The sequence below is a fragment of the Hemicordylus capensis genome, chromosome 7 (genome assembly GCF_027244095.1).
Source record: "Hemicordylus capensis ecotype Gifberg chromosome 7, rHemCap1.1.pri, whole genome shotgun sequence".
Classification (NCBI taxonomy): domain Eukaryota; kingdom Metazoa; phylum Chordata; class Lepidosauria; order Squamata; family Cordylidae; genus Hemicordylus; species Hemicordylus capensis.
In genome coordinates, this window is record NC_069663.1 from 11,099,164 (window position 1) to 11,120,016 (window position 20,853).

Sequence of the window (20,853 nt, forward strand, 5' to 3'; positions counted from 1 at the left end):
CGCTTCTCCAAGGTTGCAGGCAGGAATCTCTCTCAGCCCTATCCTGGAGATGCCAAACCTTCTGCATGCAGATGCTCTTCCCAGAGCTGCCCCATTCCCTAAGGGGAATATCTTAGTACTCACTCATGTAGTCTCCCATTCATATGCAACCAGGGTGGACCCTGCTTAGCAAAGGGGATAAGTCATGCTTGCTACCACAAGAGCAAACAGGGCTGCCTGGGACAAATAAGATTTCCTGAAATAAGTCTGCCTCTGGATATCCTAGGCTAGATGCCATGGCTCCCTGGCACCTGGGCTTTGTCCAGGCCTTTCTTAATGGCACCCAGTATCCACCACCTGGGGCAGCTGTTCTTCCTTGCCTTAATTATGGGAGGCTGCTTCTGGGTGTGTATTGCCTGTTTGACTCACTAGGCCTGGTAGAGGTGCGTGTACATCAGTCTTGGCTGTCATTGGGAAAGGGTGTCTCTCTCCTCTGTAACTGCAGCCAAGGCATAAACCTTGCTGACAAAAGGGCAAGAAGTTCCCAGCAACCTGATCCCTCGCCAGTACTGAAGGGGATGCTCTTATCTTGCTTGAAGATGAGAGAGTTCGTTTAAAAAAACAAAAATGGTGAGCCAGAAGCTTCCTTGCAATTCTGCTGCCGCAGAATGGAGGCGGGTAGATCAGGATTCTAGCTAACTTGGCTTCCTTGCTAGCTCTCCTGGACTAGCAAGCGTGACTAGCAAGCTGGCATCCGGTTGATGATTTGGTACCTTGGGGCTATATGGCAGCAACATGAATCAAGGAGCATCATCAGTGCTATTAATGCACAAATGACTGACTTGCCCAGGAGGTCTCTGTTGTGACTCTTGCTTTCGCGTTGCTGTGCCACCCCCTGCCCATAACAGGAGATCTCCCAGCTCTGTTTTCTGAGACTGGCCTCCCAGGAAGAAGTGAAATTGCTGCAAAAGTAGCCCCATCCCTCCAAAGCATCCCAAAGGGCACAGTGGTTGTTGGTGTGGAATTCTGCTAGGCTGCATTTCTCCTTCCTGCATCCCCCATTCAGTGAGGCTGCAGTGAATTCCTACCATAGTTCTCTGTTCCATGAGCACCATGAATAAGGAACTGAAGTTTTCATCCCATTGACCCCCCCCCAAAAAAAGCTTTGGGCCACCCCATAGAGTGAGCCAGCGTGGTGTAGTGGTTAGAGTGCTGGACTAGGACCGGGGAGACCCAAGTTCAAATCCCCATTCAGCCATGAAACTAGCTGGGTGACTCTGGGCCAGTCACTTCTCTCTCAGCCTAACCTACTTCACAGGGTTGTTGTGAAAGAGAAACTCGAGTATGTAGTAACACCGCTCTGGGCTCCTTGGAGGAAGAGCGGGATATAAATGTAATAAATAATAATAATAGAGTACACTCTATCACCCCAAATCTGTCCCCTTCAAGGTGTGTGAGCATTCAGTCCAAGCTGAAGCACTGTGTTTGTACAAAATGCTTAACATGTGATGTCTCCGGGTAACGTTGAGGGAAAGGAATGGGGAGTGTGCGCCCCCAGTATCCCACACAAGCACCAATGCATTTGGCAGGGTCTTGTGCTTAAATGAAGTACTGAGCTGGGGAGAGATGCTAGTGCGTCTTGTAGGGGAGAGTCTCCTAGCTATGTGGGGGTGTGATTTGGGATGGTCTGTGGCTTAGTTTGGGTTATAAAACCTCCAGACTAGAGGACTGGTTTAAGAGGACCGGTTTGGACGGTGTAGTCCCTGATGCACACTGTTAGGAAGAGGTTGCTCCAAGACATGTATGTAATGCTCTCCTTTGTGGAGGACAGCAACCCCTTCCTAACAGTATGCATCAGGGACTATACGGTCTGCACCATTCCTTTTAGAGATAGCCTCCTGTGGTACCCTTTTATCTAGTGTAGGGGTGCTATTTATCCAAATGGCCACTCAACCCATTCTCACAATATTCTCCTCATTCATATATATGCACGTGGCAAGCCCTGCCCACACAGTGTGATTCCATATGCGGATAGGGAGGAGGAGCCTGTGGGAGCAGAAGCACCATGGCGATTGGGCAGTGGGGATTCCATATGCAGATAGGGAGAGGAGGAGCCTGTGATGGTTAAGGTCAGTTGGAATGCAACTGTTACTGGTCAGAAGATGTGCTTGATTGTAGAGGAGAGAAGAATCTCTCTTTCCATCCTCTCTAATAAAAGCCTTGGTGTCCGTCCGTGTTCGGACACCAAGGCATGCGTTCGTGCCTCCCTGGACTGTTCTGGGCATTCGCGAAGCACATGCCCAGAACAGGGCAAGGGAGACACGACCGCCAGCACCCGGCAGCCAGAAGCGGCCGCCCCAAAGAAGCCAGGTATGCGGTGGCGGGGGGAACTGGCCGAGGCGCGGCCGAGGCCTGGTCGCGCCGCCGAAGCCGGGCGGGGGGAAGAGGCGGCGGGGAAAGCCAGCAGAGGCGGCAGCAGAGCCACCGCCGAGGCCTGGCGGCGCCGCCGGAGCCGGGCGGGAGGGAGAAATTGGGGCCCTTGCCCGGCCCGGCCACGGAGGCCGGCCGCGGCCCGGCCAGAGACTGGGTCGCGGGGGGGGGGGCGGTAAGAGGCGGCGGCTGGCCCGGCCACGGAGGCCACAGGTGGAGTGCACAACTCTCCTAGCGCCCGTTAATTTAACGGGCCTAAAAAAACTAGTCTATAAATAAAAGGATAATGGGCAGAGGTCTGCAAAGGGAGGGGCGTGAGGGAGGAAAGAGCTCCTTCAGAAGAAGGAGGCTGCCACTGTGATGAGGAAAGGAGATCTGTTAACTTGGAGAGGGAGAGAAAGAAGGGCGAGGGGCGGGCCCGGGCCTGTCGTCACGGCACAGCAGTTAGGAAGGGCCCGGTCAACCATTGCTGCTCCTGCAGAGAGGAGCCGGTGTGGGGTGAGGGTGGGGAGGTCTCTGGGGTTAGGGGGCTGTGGCTTGGCCAGTTGGCGCCGGCAATGGGGAGGTCTCTGAGGCAGGGGCATATCTAGGGTGGGGCAGGCAGGGCACGTGCCCCGGGTGCCACCTGCAGGGGGGCGCTATTTTTTAAAATTAAAATTTTTTAAAAATGGCTGCCAAAAATAAAATAGCCACCGCACATGCTCAAATGGCCTCTGTGAGGCCCTAGGCCATGCCAGGCCTCATAGAGGCCATTTGAGCATGAGTGGTGGCCATTTTGTTTTCAGCAGCCATGTTTTTTTTAATTATTTTTTAAAATGGCCACCGCACATGCTCAAATGGCCAGTCCTAGCGAACCCTAACCAGAGATCCCGTCTCTCACCATCCCTACCTGAACTGTCACTTAACTCCCACCGAATTTTATTGCCTCCTGTTCACTCCATTCCAAAGCCCCTCCTTTAGGAATTCTCTCCAGAGGAGGTTCCAGAGTTTAAATTCCTCCTGATTGACATTGTTTACTAGCCAATCGCCATAGTGCCATTAAGCCATTCTAGGTCTCCTGCGCTCTTTGAGTGGTTGGCTGCAATTTGATTGAATCATGCTCCGCTTTCAGAGTGTGGCGTCCCTCCTCACTGGCTCACTTTGCAAATGTTGTGGAGAAGACTTAGCTGCACAACCTGCTTGCTTTGTGACTGTTGTGAAAGTGCTTCAAACTTTTTTTATTGTTGTGACTAATTCAAACATCAGGTTCTTCAGGCCTTGACAACTTTTGATTGTTTTTTAAATCTCGGAGCCAGACAATGGATGCTTGTAATAATGAAAAAATGGCCACTACGTGCCCAAACAGGGCCAAAATGGCCTGAAACAGGCTGAGCTGGGGACTCGGGGGGGGGGGAGGCTAGGGGAGGGGGAGCCATTGGAGTATCACCCCCGCCACAGTAGCATCACCCCCCGCCACAGTAGCACCTCCAAGGCTGCTGAACCCCTCGGCAGTGGTAAGTCAAAACAAAATTGGTACTTGGCACCCCTGAACCAGTTTGAATTTGAACAGAACTGGGGGGGGGGGCATGTTCCGTTGGGAGGGATCGAACATGTCCGGTTTAGATTCAACCCAAATGGGGCAAACCAGTTTTGTGCGCATCCCTAGTGCACACTCCCCAAAAAACAGTTATGTGGGGGTAAAAATCAAGGCGGGCAACATGATCATGTGCTAGCCCCGATCCGGGTAGGATGGTGGCAGCCAGCCCTCATCATGTACCCAGCACTGTATTGAGGGTGGCGGAAAAGCACATCCTGTGTTGTCCTAACCAGATTGGGGCAAGCACACGATCATGTCCCCCTTCTGCTCTCTCGATGTTTGATACAGGACCCCTCCTGGGAATGCACGTGATGCTTGGAGCCTGGCTGGCTGCTGCTCCTCCCCAGCGTTTGGTCACAAGAACCAGCTCTGTGCCTCGCTGCTCTCCCTGACCCAAACTGCAAATTCTTCCCTCCGTCTTCAATCACAAGTCAAAGGTGATGCTGATAGATCTTGACAAACGTTGTCTTGTCGCTGCTCCAGGGAGTTTCCTGCCTTCGCTTGAACTGTAGCTGCTGTGTAAACATGGAGGGGGTGGGCCAGTAGGCTTGACCTTTGGATCTCAGCTTTTTTGCACTGCCTTCATATCTGCCGAATGTGTGTTAAAGGCTCTTTATGTCAAGGAGTTCGAGATAGGTGACTAGTTCCTTTTTATTCCAAGATGAGTCAATTTATTGCTCTTCTCCCGCCCCCACCCACCCCCAGTCTCTTATCCTCTTCCTTGGCTCTTGTTTCAAGAGAAGTCTGCAATGAAGATTCCTAGATTGAACATAAGAACAAGATTGCCACTCTATGTTGTGACATAGGATTAACTACAAACCAGCATATTTCTGCTGTGAGTCCTGTGGATTTGCTAGGTAGCTTCAAGTGAGCCGGTATCGCTCTGTCTCCCCCTCCCAATCGGCGATATTGGTCCTACCTTCCAGGATGGTTTATATGGATTAGTGTGCATGAAGCCCTTCGGGAAAGTGCTAGTTAAATGCTACACATTGAGATGGATTTATGGGAAGTACACTCAAGCCTGTGTATCTTCTTCTCCTTCAAGCACACGAGCTGAACTCAGAGGCACCCTCCCCACTGAATCTCCCACACCTAGAACATAGGAAGCTGCCGTATACGGAGGTCGTTCCCATGACCAGCTTTACCTGGGCAAAGTTGCTCATGAGAACCACCAGGATCAGTCCCAATCCCTATGCTCCCCAGCCAGGTAGCCCGGGTTCTAAACCCTGGCTAAAAGTGAGGTAGGAGGGTGCATGCGTACCCTCCTACCAGTGTGCCCTCTAACAGGGATTACCAGATGTTTTTGACTACACCTCCCATCATCCCCAGCCAAAGGTACTTGCAGCTGAGGATGCTGGGTAATCCCTGTTAGAGGGAACGCTGCCTCCTACACTCAGTTGTGTGCGACCAGTCTGCCAGCGGGTAATGAAGCAGTGGATAATGAGTAATTGAGTCTATGGGAACACAGCGGTTAGGTTCCCAGAGTTTAAAAACACACACCAAAAAACCCCAGAATGGGCCAAATAAAGTGCCCGACCATGCTCCATCCAGCAGTTCCCCCGCACGTCTAAAATGGCCCCCCAAATAGTGGATTTTTCCCCATTTGTGTTTGTTTGGGCTTTTTGGCTGAAATGAGCAACAAAACGCCTCCTGCGGACAAAGTGGCAGCCGGAAGTGACCTCCGCAATAACTTACGGCCCTCTAGGAACCACGGACACATCGGTTTTAATTTTTTCTTAGCCGCGGATATTGAAATCAATTAGACACCCATGAATATGCAAAGCCGCAGATATAGAGTCCGTGTATGATAAGGTTCTCCTGTGCATTATGGGATGCCTGGAGGCTGGGCTTTGTCCCCCCCCGCCTCCAGAACACCATGCCACTCACCGCCTTGGCAACTGTGTGGATGTTGAGAGCGGTGTGCTTGCAAGGCACTGCAGGTCGTGTGGGGGAAAGTAGGACTCCTCCCAGCCCTCTCTGGCCCCAGGAGAAATGCTTGTGTGAAATGGCCTTAATGAGTCAGACCATTGGTCCATCCAGCTCAGTATTGCTTACACTGAGTAGCAGCAGCTCTCAATGGCTTCAGGTGGGAGACTCTCCCATCCCCACCTGGAGGTGCTGGCAGGGATTGAACCTGAGACCTTCTGCATGCAAAGCAGATGCTCCACAGGAGCTATGGAGGCAAACCAAGGGGCTAAGGGCTGGCCAGCTGTCTTCCAATGGAAGGCCCTCACAGGCATTCCAGTAGCATTCACCTTCAGCCCTTTTAATTATTTGTGGGGTGGAACCCTGTGCTTTGGATTCGGCAGGGTCTGGCATTTTCTACAAATTACAGGGTGATTGTTTGTAGCCTGCCTAAGATGGATCCTTCTCTGACGTGGTTGCTGGGCCCTGAAGGCCTCTCTTTTGAAATAAAGGGCTTGATCCAGGGTCAAGCCCTTCATAGAATCTGGTTTTCAGTTCTTGGAGTTGGAGGTGAGCTCTGCCCTTCTATGTGTGACTTGTGGAGGGTGTTTCTCTGCCACCAAGGAAGCAGCCTGCCCCACAAATCCAGAATTAGTAGGTTGGCTTCTGGGATAGAAGGTGCAACTTCAGACAGCCCTGCCATGGACTGAGATCTGGTTGGTGGGGCCTCTTCCGTTGTGGCCCCTTGGCTTTGGAATGCTCTCCTAGATTAATTTTGTCATGCTTCCTTTTTCAGCATTTTTCAGAAATGCTTAAAACTCCCATCTTTTTAGAGAGGCTTTTTGGTTTTTTATTTCCTGACTGTCTCCAGTAAGTGTTTGATCTGTAAATCTGGTTTTAACTAGGTCTAGTTTTTAACTGAATTTTATATTTTATTTGTCTTTATTTCACTGGAGGGGCTAGATATAAATATTTTAAATACATAAACCAGCCCTAGACACTAGTGCAGGGGTCTCAGACTGTAGCTTCTGCGACTTCAGACAGCTTTCTTCGTCTCTACTCCACACCTCCCTTGAACAGAAATCCAATTCAAAGTTAGAAATGTCCCACGGGTCCCATTTTCAGTAAACAGCAGTTCCTCAGCCCTGCATTGTGTGTGTAACTGGACTCTGTCTGAAATAGGACACTGCAGTGACTCTAGGTTTGGGCTTGGAGAATATATTTTGCTGTCTGATAGACAAACAGAGCTTTATTTAAAACTGGCACTGCACCTTGGTGATCTCACTAGGCCAAAGACAAACTGCCTGGCTCTTACGCAGGCTGTGTTAATTTCATTAGGGTGCCACTTGGGGCCAGCCCTACTATTAGGCAGGGTGAGATGACCTGCCTCAGGCTACAGATTTGGGGTGAATTGACAGTGATACTATTCAGCCTATGCATATTTTTATATTTAGGAGCATTGCTTGGTACAGAGACCCTTGGTCCATCCAGCTCAGTATCGTCTACACTGACCGGCAGAGGCTCTCTGGGATTTCAGGGCGCAGTCTCTCTCAGCCCTGTCTGGAGATGCTGCCAGGGTTTGAACCTGGGACTTTCTGTAGGCTAAGCGGGTTCTCTGCCACTGAGCTACAGCCTCATCCCCAAGGGGGAATATCTTACAGCAAACAGTGTTCACCTGTAGGCTCCCATCCAAATGCAAACCAGGGTGAACCCTGCTCAGCAAAGGGGACAATTTTTGCTTGCTACCGCAAGACCCAGCTCTCCTCCCAGTGCTCTCCTCCTCCTCCTCCATTTCCATCACTCTTCAACAGCCAGCGTCTGCCTTTTCCCTCCTAAGTTTCATTTCCTTTGGCACTAAAGGACCTGCCTGCTTCAAACTCCTTTGGTCGAGATTGTTATGGGTGGTGCAGCAGGGCACCCCAACTTCTGGCTTGGGGGGACTGGGCAGTGTGGGTTTCTAATGGGAATAATTACAAATTACAAGTACATTTCAGTGTCGAACCACCGTGGCCACTAGCGTGATGTCAGTCCAGGCCATCTTTACGATGGTTTGTGACCAGCACTTGATAAAAACGTACAATGCATACTCCTTCTGTATGATGTAATAAGATTATACCACATACATCGTACAATCCAGATGTATTCCTTCTAAAACTGGGGTGGGCAAACTTGGCCCTCCAGCTGTTGTTGAATTACAACAGCTCGGAAGTTGAAGTAGTTCGGAAACTTCAGTCAGTTCAAAATGTGGCAGCCAGATTGGTCTCTGGGGGTATCCTGGAGAGACCACATTATATCAGACAGTTGCACTGGCTGCCCATATGTTTCTGGGCAAAGTACAAAGTGCTGGTTATTACCTTTAAAGCTCTGAATGGCTTAGATCCAGATTACCTGAGGGAATGCCTTTCTCTCCAAGATCCCCAGTGCTCATTGAGATAGGAACATAGGAACATAGGAAACTGCCATATACTGAGTCAGACCATTGGTCTATCTGGCTCAGTATTGTCTTCACAGACTGGCAGCGGCTTTTCCAAGGTCGCAGGCAGGAATCTCTCTCAGCCCGATTTGGAGAAGCCAGGGAGGGAACTTGGAACCTTCTGCTCTTCCCAGAGCAGCTCCATCCCCTGAGGGGAATATCCTACAGTGCTCACAATTCTAGTCTCCCATTCATATGCAACCAGGGCAGACCCTGCTTAGCTATGGGGACAAGTCATGCTTGCTACCACAAGACCAGCTCTCCTCTCCAATCATCAGGAGTGGTCCGTCTTCAAGTGTCACCTGTTCATCTGGTGGCGACCTGGGAAAGGGCCTTCTCTGTTGTCGCTCCTAGGTTGCAGAATGCACTTTCCGTGGATATAAGAGGATTGTCTTCGTTGGAGGCTTTCAGGAGAGCCTTAAAGACCCATCTCTTTTGCCTGGCTTTTAATGATATCTAGCCACCTTAAGTGGCGCAGTGGAGAAATGCTTGACTAACAAGCAGAAGGTTGCCAGTTCGAATCCCCACTGGTACTATATCGGGCAGGAGCGAGATAGGAAGATGCTGAAAGGCATCATCTCATATTGTGCGGGAGGAGGCAATGGTAACCCTCTCCTGTATTCTACCAAAGGAAACCACAGGGCTCTGTTGGCGCCAGGAGTGAAATCAACTTGATGGCACACTTTACCTTTTAGTTTTAATTGTAATTTTAATCTGCTTTTAATTGGTGTCTGATTTTAATTGTGGTGTTTTCTGTTTTCTGTGTAAACGGTCCTGAGCCATCTTTGGAAGGGCGGTATATAAATCAAATAAATAAATAATACAACTCCCATCATGCCCAGCCACAGACTGAGGATGTTAGGAGTTGTAGTTCAACAGCAGCTGGAGGGCCAGGTTTTCCCCTCCCGCTTGAGGAGGAATAAATGCGTTGCCACCTCAGCGCGGAGTTCCAGTCAGCTGAAGGCGTCATGGCAATGTGGGCAGCAACCTGCGGCTAGATTTTTGGTGGCTTCTACGGCTCGCCCCCGCCTGCCCACCCACCGGCCTCGCTTCCTCCATAGCTGCCTGTTCCCCGTCACTGGCAGCAGTCCAGACCTGGGGCGCAAGGTGATGTCACCGCTCGGTGTGTGGAGCTGGGCAGTGACATCCTTAGCCTGCCCACCAGCTCTTTGCCACCAGTGGCAACAGGGAGAGAGGCAGGCGGGGTGGAGTGGGGCAGCGGCAGAAGCAGACAGCATGCGGCTTGCCCTGGCCCCGTTGGACGGCCCGTGTTCGCTGCACACAGTTGCCCAATGGCAAATCTGCCCCTGACGGCAATGGACCCGTTTCTGGCTGATGGTGGAAGGGCAATGCCCCAGCAGTGCTAGAAGGGCTCTCTGTGTCCATGGGAGAACCATCTGCTGGATTGTGCCCATCATGGCTCAGATCTGTCGCCCCTCTGCCACCCTTAATGCCCCCCCAAACCCCCCCCCCAAAAAAACCCCTCACTGCCTCACTTTGCCTTATAGGCCAGCTATGTTACATACAGATGCAGTTGTATCAACTTGCGTTTCTTGCTGGGTGTATGATGACTCCCTTCCCATCTTCTTTTTGTCTCTGGCTTCTCTCAGCAGCAAGCATTCATGATTATTAGTTGTGAATGATGTGGGATTGTTGGGGACTGGCAAGCAAATGACTCTTCTTAAACAAAATACAAATACAGTCTGAATGTGTAAAGAGTCTTCATGCCCCCTTGAGGCTTGTGCAGCTAATGCAATTTCTATGGAAAGGATAGTGTTTGCAAGGAGGCTGGTGTATTGAGAAGCCTTCTCCAGGGTCAACTTGTCCATCTTTGTGGGGTGATCAAGGCCTATTTGGGGTGGAGAGCTGGTCTTGGGGTGAAGAGCATGAATGGTCCCCTTTGCCAAGCAGGGTATGCTTGGGTTTGCATTTGGATGGGAGAAAGCCTGTGAGTGCCGGAAGAGATTCCCCTTGGGAGATGAGCCCAGAGTTCGGTGGAAGAGCATCTGCTAGGGATGCGCACAGACCAGCGTTTGGCCGGTTCGGTGGTGGTGGGGTGTACCTTAAGGAGCAGGGAGGGCGACCATCCTCCCCTCCCACCGCCTCCGTGTTTCCCCTGCCGGCACTGTCGCAGACTCGTTCAGCAGTGTGCCGGAAGAACGCCACTGAACGGGGCTGCAAGGAGGTATGCAGCAACTCTGCGGTAACAGTGCCGGCGGGGGAAACATGGCGGGGGTGGGAGGTATGGGCACCCTCCCTGCTCCTTAAAGGTAGCCCTCCCACTGCCGCACCGGCCAAACGCCGGACCAGCTTGACGGTCTGGGAAAGGACCGCCGAACCAGTTCGTGCCCATCCCTAGCATCTACTTGCATAACAGAAGGTCCCTGGTTCGCTTCCTGGCATTTCCAGGTCAGGCTAGAAGAGACTCATGCCTGAAACCTTAGAGAAGCTGTTGCCAGTTAGTGTAGACAATACTAAGGGAGGGACACTGTGTGAGGCAGGATGCTAGACTGGATGGGCCTTGGGCCTGATGCAGTAGTGCTGTTCTTACGTTCTTATGACATGGATAGAAGGAAGAAACAGCCTGCTGGGAGAAGAAAAACAGGGCTGAAAGCAATTCTGCGAAGGGCAGCAAATGTGAGTGAAGAAAGGAAGTTCGGGACGCCCCTAAGCACCCTTTTCATGCTGACAATGTTCTCCTGTGAACATTTGGTGCCACCCTAGGGCAGGAAGAAATGCCGCCCCCTCTTCCTGCTGTGCCTAAAGGTACCATCTTGAACCTGGTGCCCAACAACAACAACAAAGGTTCACATACACAGTAGAACTACAATCAATCTTTGTAGGAGAAACAGTAAACAACTAGGATGTTTTTATTTTTCCTCCTCCTCCTCGAGTGAGTGTGGTCCATAGACCTTTCCCCAGACACACAAGAATGCAGGAAAACTACAAGAAATTGAAATAGGTTTTTCTAGCTTCAGACATTAACGAAGACTCCCAATATACAAGAATATTAAAATCGCTTCATTTCCCAATTTTCTAAATGGATAAATTGAAATTATCCAGTATTTCACAAAACTCCAAAGTAAAATGTAAGATCCACAAGTAAAAATGAGCTCTTCAAAATCTTTGCAGTACTATTAGCCACATCTTTTATAGCCACAAGAAGGGCCACCAGAGAAGCTAACAAAGCAGTCTTTGCAGTCAAACCGTTGTCTATCAAGGGAGGAAGGGACAGCTGGCATGGCTCTGTACTAGACTCCTGCTCATTCTAATGATCAGGATGGGGGCAACCAGGACACTTCCTTTGGACAGAATCTGACTTCTCTAATGCTGCCAGCCCTGGCTTCGGATCAGTCATTTCCACCTCTGAACTTGTTTCCCATTCTGCAGGAGTTCCCTGCTGCCAATATCCTCTTGAGCAACAGGCAGCTTCTATTTGTAGCCTGCAAGACTTCACACCTCCCGGAAGAGGGCTTCCTTCCTGTGACAACTTGATCTTCTCTGCAATGAGATATTGGGATGCAAATAGCTTCCTTTGTTCATTTGCAAACCTGTGTAGTGAGCAGCTGGAGATTCAAATCTCTCCTTACAGCCAAAGTTCAGGCTTCATGTAAAACTTCAGTTGGTGGGTCATGGTCAGGGACCGATTCTGTTTCTAAATAGATCATCTTTTTCCTATTTGAAAGGTAGAGGAGTAGAGTGTCAAAGTGGGAAGTAGGTCTTCTTGTCCGTCCCCCCTGCTCAGGGCTGGAATCGCCTATGGCTGGGGTGGGCAAATAGGGATGTGCCCAAAGCGTGGTCCGAGCACCTTTGGGGAGTGGCAGGGGAGCTTCCTGCTGGGGTGGTGTTCGGCACAAGTACCCCCGCGCAGCACCAGCATGCACGGGGTGTCTGCATGCACAGGTGCCATTTGCGTGGTCTGCATTGTGTTGCTGACCACACAAACAGCGCCTGTGCATGCATGGATGCCATATGCATGCTGACACCACGCAGCGATACTTGAGCTGACCGCCGCCCCGGCAGCAAGCTGCATGGGGTGGCAGAGAGCAGTAAGGAGCTGCTCCCCTATTTCTTAAAGCTCCCCTGCCTCTCCCAAAAGACAATCAGACTGTGCTTCGAACCGTGGTTCAGGCACATCCCTATGGACAAACATGGCCTTTCAGCTGTTGCTGAACTACAGCTCCCATCATCAGAGAGGAGAGCTGGTCTTGTGGTTGCAAGCATGACTTGTCCCCTTAGCTAAGCAGAGTCTGCCCTGGTTGCATCTGAATGGGAGACTTGATGTGTGAGCACTGCAAGATATTCCCCTCAGAGGATGAAGCCGCTCTGGGAAGAGCAGAAGGTTCCCAGTTCCCTCCCTGGCAGCATCTCCAAGATAGGGCTGAGAGAGATTCCTGCCTGCAAGCTTGGAGAAGCCACTGCCAGTCTGTGAAGACAATACTGAGCTAGATAGACCAATGGTCTGACTCAGTATATGGCAGTTTCCTATGTTCCTATCATCCTCATGGGATTTGTAGTTCAACAGTTGGAGGGTCACATTTGCACACCACACCCTATAGAATTGTTCAGGCTTTTGACCTTTAGGGGTTGCCAGTCTCTCTGGCCGCTCTGCCCTGAGGTGGAGCCACCATTGAGCCAACGGGTTCAAAGAACTTGGGCCACCAATGAAAAGGGCCACCGGAGCCCCCATTGCATGTGATGTCACGCCCAAAGGGGAGCATGGTTTGATCAGCAGAAGGCACCCCCCGCCCAGCCCTCCTGATCTCAATTCCAGGCAGCACTACTGGATCATGTTTATTTCCCTTCCTCTCCCTCTCTGGAAGAGTGAAATAAATGCATCCAGCAGCAAACACTGCCTGGAAATGAGCTCCGGAGATCTCACATAGAGCCCCGGCCCCACCCACTTTACATGTGATGTCACACACAAAAGGGAGGGGGCCCTGCATGTGACACCATTCGCAAAGGCGGACACCAGTGGGGTGGAACACAGGCTGCCGCTCTGCTGGCTACGCCACTTGCTCTGCCTGTTGCTTGTTTTTATTTTATGGCTGACAGATGACTGTCCAGCCTCTGTTGGAAATCTTTAGCGAAGGAGAGTTGCATGAGGCAGGCTGCTCACTGTTGATCAGCCTTTACAGTGGGGAAATTCTACCTAATTTCTGGTCTAAATCTGCTTCTTTGGCATTACGAGGCGCTGGTTCTAGTCCTGCTCTTTGGGGCAGCAGAGAACAAGTCTGCTCTTCTTTCCATGATGTGAGAGCCCTTCAGATGTTTGAAGACTACTATTATCTCTTCTTAGTCCTCTCTTCTCCAGGGTGAACATACTCGGCTTATGGTTTCCCCACTCCTCGTGTACCCATGAAGACTATTAACCAATTGTCAAGAAAAGCAGATGATACTTTGGCATGAGAGCTATTCTCTTAAAAATCATAGGTAGCCTTGTTGGTCCCCTTGGATTCTTATTTTTTAATTTTTAAATTAAAGTTAAAGTAGAATACTTCTTTATGACTCGGGCCTTTTGAATTTGGGTTTTTAAATTTGATTTTTAAAACTAGCTTTTGAAATTTTTTAAAAATTGTTTTGTATCTTTAGTGTGGTGTTGTGAGCCACCCAGAGAACAATTTGTTATGGGCTGGCTAACAAGCTTTTTCTCACGATCACCATCACCAAGGGCATAGGGAGCTCAATTGCGGCCAGAGGACAAAGTCCTGCCAGCAGCTCCTCCACCCTTCTGTTGGGTGATCACTCATGCAAAATGTGTGCATGCCCCACACCATGTGTCAGCCATTGCGGGGGGGGGGGGGGAGTGGCCAGTACCGGGGACAGGGCCAGTCGGCTTCTGCAGAGCTTCCTTAGTCAGCAGTTCGTAGAATCACTGAATGGGAGTTTCTTTTTCTGCCTCGAGGAGGCAGGGAAAGAAGCTCCCAGTCAGTGGGTCCACAAACTGTTGACTGGGCAAGTTCTGCAGGGGTCGACTGGCCCCATCCCCAGTACTGGCCACACCCCCTGTGCCTGACATCAGATGCAGGGGGTGTGGCCGCTGCCCAGGGGCGGGGTTCGTTTGGACCCTCTTCCATCCTCCCCAGTCAGCATTTCATTGAAACATTGGCTGATCCTTCAGCAGAGTTTTCTGAGCGGTGCCCCACACAGGTCATTGCTTTGCCCCTGTGCTCCCCCGCCCTGAGCATTATTTTCCTTCCCCTTTTAACTTCCTCAGGTTGGTGTCTTTTGAAACCATATTCTGGGCAACTCCTGAGGGTTTATCAGGAACTTGAGCGTTATCTTGAAGAAAAGGTTGGTTACAGTGGAGAACCTTCCTAGAAGATAGCTTGCTCCGTTCTTCTGTTTTATTTACTGCATTTATATCCCAGTCTTCCTCCAAGGGGTCCAGAGTAGTTACATGGATGCCAGGGAGTGTTGGAGGTGGGCAGGTGTTGAGAGCCGAGCTGTCAGGGCCCAGTGAGCAATGGGAAGGGACTGGCAGCCTGTTTGGTGACGAATGAATTGGTACACTTCCCCCTCCCTGCCCCTTGACGCATCTGCAGAGAAACCGCTGTGTGTTAAAGTGTGGAAAGTGGTTCCTGAAAAGTTCAAAACCACAACATTGGGCCATGCCAAAGCCTTCTGGGTGTGCATAAGTACTCCCAATTGAAAGAGGAAAGTGGCTATACATGAACAACAAAACATATTTAGATACTGCTTTTCAACAAAGGTTTCCAAACCAGTTTATATAGAGAGAGAATAAATAAAATGGATCCCTCCCCCCAAAGGGCTCACAGTCTAAAAAGAAACATAAGATAGACACCAGCAACAGCTACTGGAGGTACTGTGTTGGGAGACAATAGGGCCAATTACTCTCCCCTTGCTAAATAAAGAGAATCGCCACGTTAAAAAGGTGCACGTGCAGCACAGTTGTGTATATATGCAACATTCCCTGTTGAACACTGAAGTGTGAGAGGTGCAACAAGTGTATGAGGAATCTGCTTGCGTCTGCTGTGTTTCTCTCTCCCGCTCTGCTTTATGATATTCACTATGAAATGTGAATATCATAAAAGAATATCGAGACCATCACCTGGTCTTGTGGTAGCAAGTGTGAATTGTCTCCTTCGCTAAGCAGGGTCTGCCTTAGCTAACATTTGGATGAGAGACTTCGTGGGAGCTCTGTTAGAGATTCCCCTTGGGCCATAGCTCAGTGGAAGAGCAGAAGGTCCAGGTTCACCCACTGGTTTATCCAGGCAGGGTTGGGAGAGATTCCTGAACCAGTAACCTTGGAGAGCCACTGGTAATCAGCTTAGTCAATAATTAGCTAGATGGACCTGGTAGAAGGCAGCTTCCTATGTTCCCATGAATTGGTCCTTTTAAGGACTGAGAAATTCTCAGTATAGCAATGAATCCATCTGATCAAACAGTTTCATGGACTGGTGGCTGCCAATCATGGAAGTGCCCACTTTTACAGTTACAGTGGTCACCTTGAAGAGTGGGGGTGAGTGTGGGATGAGGCTCCCATACCCACTTTCAGCACTGTACACAACTACAGCAGTTTTTCTTATAGTGTCCAAATAGGGCTAATGTTGCAGCCAAAGGATGATGATGATGACAAATCTTCTATCTATATAAAAGGCTTAGGTGGTCCGTGGCAAATGGTGCGTGGCAAGCCCCGCCCACACAGTGCTTTACCAATCAGAGGTAACAGAGCAGGAGCACCGTGGTGATTGGGCAGTGAGAATTCCATATGCAGATAGGGAAGAGGAGTCTGAGATGGTTAAGGTCAGTTGGAATGCAGCTGTTACTGGTGGGAAGATTGTAGAGGAGAGAAGAATCTATATGTATAAAAGGATAGTGGGCAGGGGTCTGCGAAGAGAGGGACCATGAGAGAGGAAAGAGCCCCTTCAAGAGAAGGAGGCTGCTGTTGTGTGAATTAGATGAGGAAACAAGATCTGTTAACTTAGGAAGGGAGAAAGAGAGAGAGGGAGAAAGAAAGAAGGAAAGGGAGGGAAGACAGAGGGGGGGAGAGAGAGAAAGAAGGGATGGGAAGAGAAAAAGAAGGAAGGGTAAAGGACAGGCCTGGGCCGGTCAGTGGCCTTAGGGGAGCGAGTGGCCATGGTGGCAGTGAGGAAGGGCCTAGTCAACCGTCTCCACTGCTCAAAGCTACAGAGGCCATTAGCCAAGGGAGGGAGGCAAGGGACGGGCCTGAGCCTGTCAGTGTCCCTAGGGGAATGAGCAGCCATGGCAGCAGCAGTGAGGAAGGGCGTGATCAACTGCTGCTGGTACTCCTACAGGGAGGAGCAGGAACGGGGTGAGGGTGGGGAGGTCTCGGGCTGTGGCTTGGCCATTCAGCACTGGCAATGCTACAGACTTGACCAAGAGGCCTCAGTGGGATGGAGCAATAGGAAGGAGGAGCAACCAAGAGGGGATGAGAGGGATGGAAGCAATGGGATGGAGGAGGAGAAAGAGGAGGAGGGCAGCTCTGGTGAGGGTGGAGAGAACTTCGAGGTGAGGGGGTTGTGGTGGGGAGGTGAGGGGAGCAGTCAGGTACTAGTGTGCAGATGCTCTGCGCAGGTTAAACTAGCATTTATATATTGCTTTTCAACAAAAGTTCCCCAAACGATTGACGTAGATATAAATAAATAAAATGGCTCCCTGTCCATAAAGGGCTCACAATCTGAGAGGAGCATAAGAGAGACAGCAGCAGCAGCCACTGAAAGGATGCTGTGCTGGGGACGGATAGGGCCAGTTGCTCTCCCCCTGCTAAATAAAGAGAATCCACTTTAAAAAGGTGCCTCTTTGCTCAGTTCCTGAGTAACTTTCCGTTTGGCAGGCCCCTGTGACCTGTGTGCAGAAGTATGCAGGCTTTGATAGAGCCACATCCTAGACCAGTAGTAATGGCCAAACCTCTCCCTGAAACAGGCAACCTTTCAAAGCCCATTGTCCAGCCCTGTCTCTGCCACAGCAGAACCTGTTTGCTCCGGTCTGAGACTACCGCAGTTGCTGCCCATGTTTTAGGACAGTACAAAGCAAGAAGTACCTCAACAGCAGTCAGTATTTGGGGCTTTGATTCTTCTTGCCTTGCGTTGCAAGAACTTGACTTCTAGATTTGTGTGTGTGTGTGTGTGTGTGTGTGTGTGTGGTACGTTGCCGTTTTGGCCGATGTCAATAGGACCAGAACAGAAGCAGCGGTGTGTATGCACATGTGGGGTTCTTACACACCATTTTTGGAGCAAAGCCAGAAGCCAAGGGCATAAGATAATGACAGCTGCCCTCTGAGTTGCTTTATCGCCCCGCTGGCTTCCTGTTTTTGATATGTTGATCTGTGCTGGTTCTCTCTTCCTAACCAATACATCCTGTAGAAGGCTGCAGCAGCAGTTGTATTTTTGATCTTGAGAGAGGGGCTGGCTGGCCTCTTTCTCCTCCCTGCAGATTCAGAGCCCTGCTGCTGGGCAGACCAGAGCACCCCCCAGCTTGCCCAGGGGAACTAGCCCATTAGCTGCAGGGGAGCACCAGAGCTGTTTTGCACACCTCAAGAGGGCTGAAGTGGGGGGCTGAGTGCATTGAGGCCAACCTTCAAGCACGGCCACTTGGGACCAAAGCCAAGATTATTTTCCATGGGGGCTGATGTTGTGCTGCTCCAGAGAATTAGGGAGTAGGAAGTTGCATAGAGATCATGTCCTTGTGTCTGTCTTGTTGAAGCAGCCAAATGGGGCCCCAGAATCTAAGGAGCCTCGAGCCCTGTTCAGATGCAGAGTAGCTCTTTACAGAGAGGAGAGCTGGTCTTGTGGTCGCAAGCATGACTTGTCCCCTTAGCTAAGCAGGGTCCACCCTGGTTGCATATGAATGGGAGACTAGAAGTGTGAGCACTGGAAGATATTCCCCTCAGGGGATGGAGATGCTCTGGGAAGAGCAGAAGGTTCCAATTTCCCTCTCTTGCTTCTTCAAGATAGGGCTGAGAGAGATTCCTGCCTGCAACCTTGGAGAAGCCGTTGCCAGTCTGTGAAGACAATACTGAGCTAGATAGACCAATGGTCTGACTCAGTATATGGCAGCTTCCTATGTTCCTAGACAGCCTCCACAAGAGCATGCTGGCAAGCACTGCTCCACAGGCCAACATGATAGCTAGCCCTGACCCTTGCTATACCAGAGTGCAGAGGGTTTTTTCCCTAAAGAGACACGTGATGTCCTCGTGGAGGACGGGAGCAGCAGGGTTTCCAGGTGCGTTTCCTTGGATGCTGTCCTGGGATACAGCTTTCATAATTGCCTAAATGTCTAAAGACGACTTCTGGCTGCCATAGGAACATAGGAAGCTGCCTCATACCGAGTCGGTTCATCTAGCTCAGTATTGTCTACACCAGGGATTCTCAACATTGTGTCCCCAGATGTTATTGGACTTCAACTCCCATAATCCCCAGCCCCAGTGGTCTTCGGTTGGGGATTATGGGAGTTGAAGTCCAATAACATCTGGGGACCCAACGTTGAGAATCCCTGGTCTAGACAGACTGGCAGTGGCTTCTCCAAGGTTGCAGGCAGGCATCTCTCTCAGCCTTATCTTGGAGATGCTGCCAGGGAGGGAACTTGGGACCTTCTCCTCTTCCCAGAGCAGCACCATCCCCTACGGGGAATATCTTACAGTGCTCACATGTAGTCTCCCATTCAAATGCAAACCAGGGCAGACCCTGCTTAGCAAAGGGGGCAAGTCATGCTTGCTACCACAAGACCAGCTCTCCTCCCATATGTATGCTTGTTGAAGACACTTTTATTCCAAAATTCTTCCAAGGAGTTCAGAGTGGAACATAGAATAGAAAGCTGCCATATATCGCTTCCCACAGACCATTGGTCCAACTACCTCCGTGCTGTTTATGCTGACCCACAGTGGCTTTTCCAAGGTTTCAGACGGGAACCTTTCCCAGCCCTACCGAGAACTGAACCTGGGACTTTCTGCATGTGAAGCAGATTCTCTACCACTGAGCTACAGCCTCTATCTTCACATGACATGTGCGGTGCTCCCCACCCCCTTTTATCCTTGCAATAATCCTGTGAGGTAGGTGAGGCCAAGAGAGTGTTTTGAGTTAACCCATTCCTTGATCCAGGCCAGCTTTTGGATGGAGCTTTAGTGACTTGTATTCCAATCCTGGAGTAGAGGCGGTGCTGTCAGCCAGCAGCAAGAGCACGGAAAAGCTGTCTGCACTGGCCTCTCTGTATATAATATCATATCTATTTCATTAAACTGTTAATATTCCTGATTCCACTCCACTGCTTTGTCCTTAGGAACATAGGAAGCTGCCCTATACTGAGTCAGACCATTGGTTTATCTAGCTCAGTATTGTCTTCACAGACTGGCAGCAGCCTCTCCAAGGTTGCAGGCCGGAATCTTTCTCAGCCCGATCTTGGAGATGCTGCCAGGGAGGGAACTTGGAACCTTCTGCTCTTCCCAGAGCGGCTCCATCCCCGGAGGGGAATATCCTACAGTGCTCACAATTCTAGTCTCCCATTCATATGCAACCAGGGCAGACCCTACTTAGCTAAGGGGACAAGTCATGCTTGCTACCACAACTCTTTCCCTTGGATTCTACACCAAGGGCCTTCATAGCTGATTGAGGATTTGAACCCAAGTTGACCCCTAAGAGCAATTCCATTGAACTCAACAGGATTTACTTCTGACTGCTTCTGAGGAGATATGTATGGGATGGGATTGCAAGTGTGCTAATTAAAACATGTTGCATAGGTACCTCTGGGGTGGTGCATTCTAATTTGGATGCCATAGGTTGATGTTACTATGAAGAGTCAGAGATACACAACCTGTTTTCATGGCAGTTCCATTCGGCTCTCATGACTGGTTCCTGTTGATGGAGTTATCCTCCCTGAATTTGCCTGTATTACTTACCTTAGATACTACCTGCTCCAAGAAACAGACATTGATTTTTCCCACCTGGGGAAAACCTTGGACCATGTTCAATGGTTGAGGTTTATGTGTCGATGTTAAATAGCTAAACATTTGGTGGCTTTAGTGATTTACATTGAATTTTGATCTATATGTACTATAATATTTTTGTGTCAATCTTCATGTGATTATTTGTGGGTCTGTATTTTCAGCACTTAATTGGGTTGTATTTCAGATCCTGGTACGCTTGGCTTGTGGTTGATTTCCGCCCCCCCCCCCCCCAATCTGGCATATTTCTCCCCCATGTGCTAGTTCTGTTTAGGTGTGAGATTTTGTGTTCTGCCTTAGAGTAAAAGTTTGGGCTTCGAGTCTCTTCTGGAGCCCATCAAATGCAACTTAAACATTACTTTTTTAAATAATGCAACTTCCAAGCTTTGCTTTTGTAGACCAAGTTCGGAAAAACATTTCCCCAAATGGGGTAACCTGTATTAGTATCCTGTATTAGTATAACCTGTATTAATATATTCTGTATTAGTATTAGGGTTAGCAGAGAGGAAGCCCTAAAGAGCTTATCTCCCCACAGACGGTTGAGGGTGTCCTCTTTAGTGGGAGGATCGC

At 50.1% G+C, this 20,853-nt stretch overlaps 1 protein-coding gene across 6 annotated transcripts in view; it reads left to right on the top strand.

The window, feature by feature from the left end:
* Window positions 1–20,853, top strand: part of RPS6KA1 (ribosomal protein S6 kinase A1) — a 145,473-nt gene that overhangs the window by 58,174 nt on the left and 66,446 nt on the right. Inside the window, exons 1-2 of one of the 6 annotated variants that reach the window (XM_053268335.1) lie at window positions 2,144–2,349; window positions 4,274–4,422. The exons of 3 other annotated variants lie outside the window; for them this stretch is intronic. The gene's annotated coding sequence lies outside the window, so the exon portion shown is untranslated. Of the gene's footprint in view, window positions 1–2,143; window positions 2,350–4,273; window positions 4,423–20,853 lie in introns of those variants that run through there. 2 more of the 6 variants (XM_053268336.1, XM_053268337.1) reach the window with 2 other exon arrangements.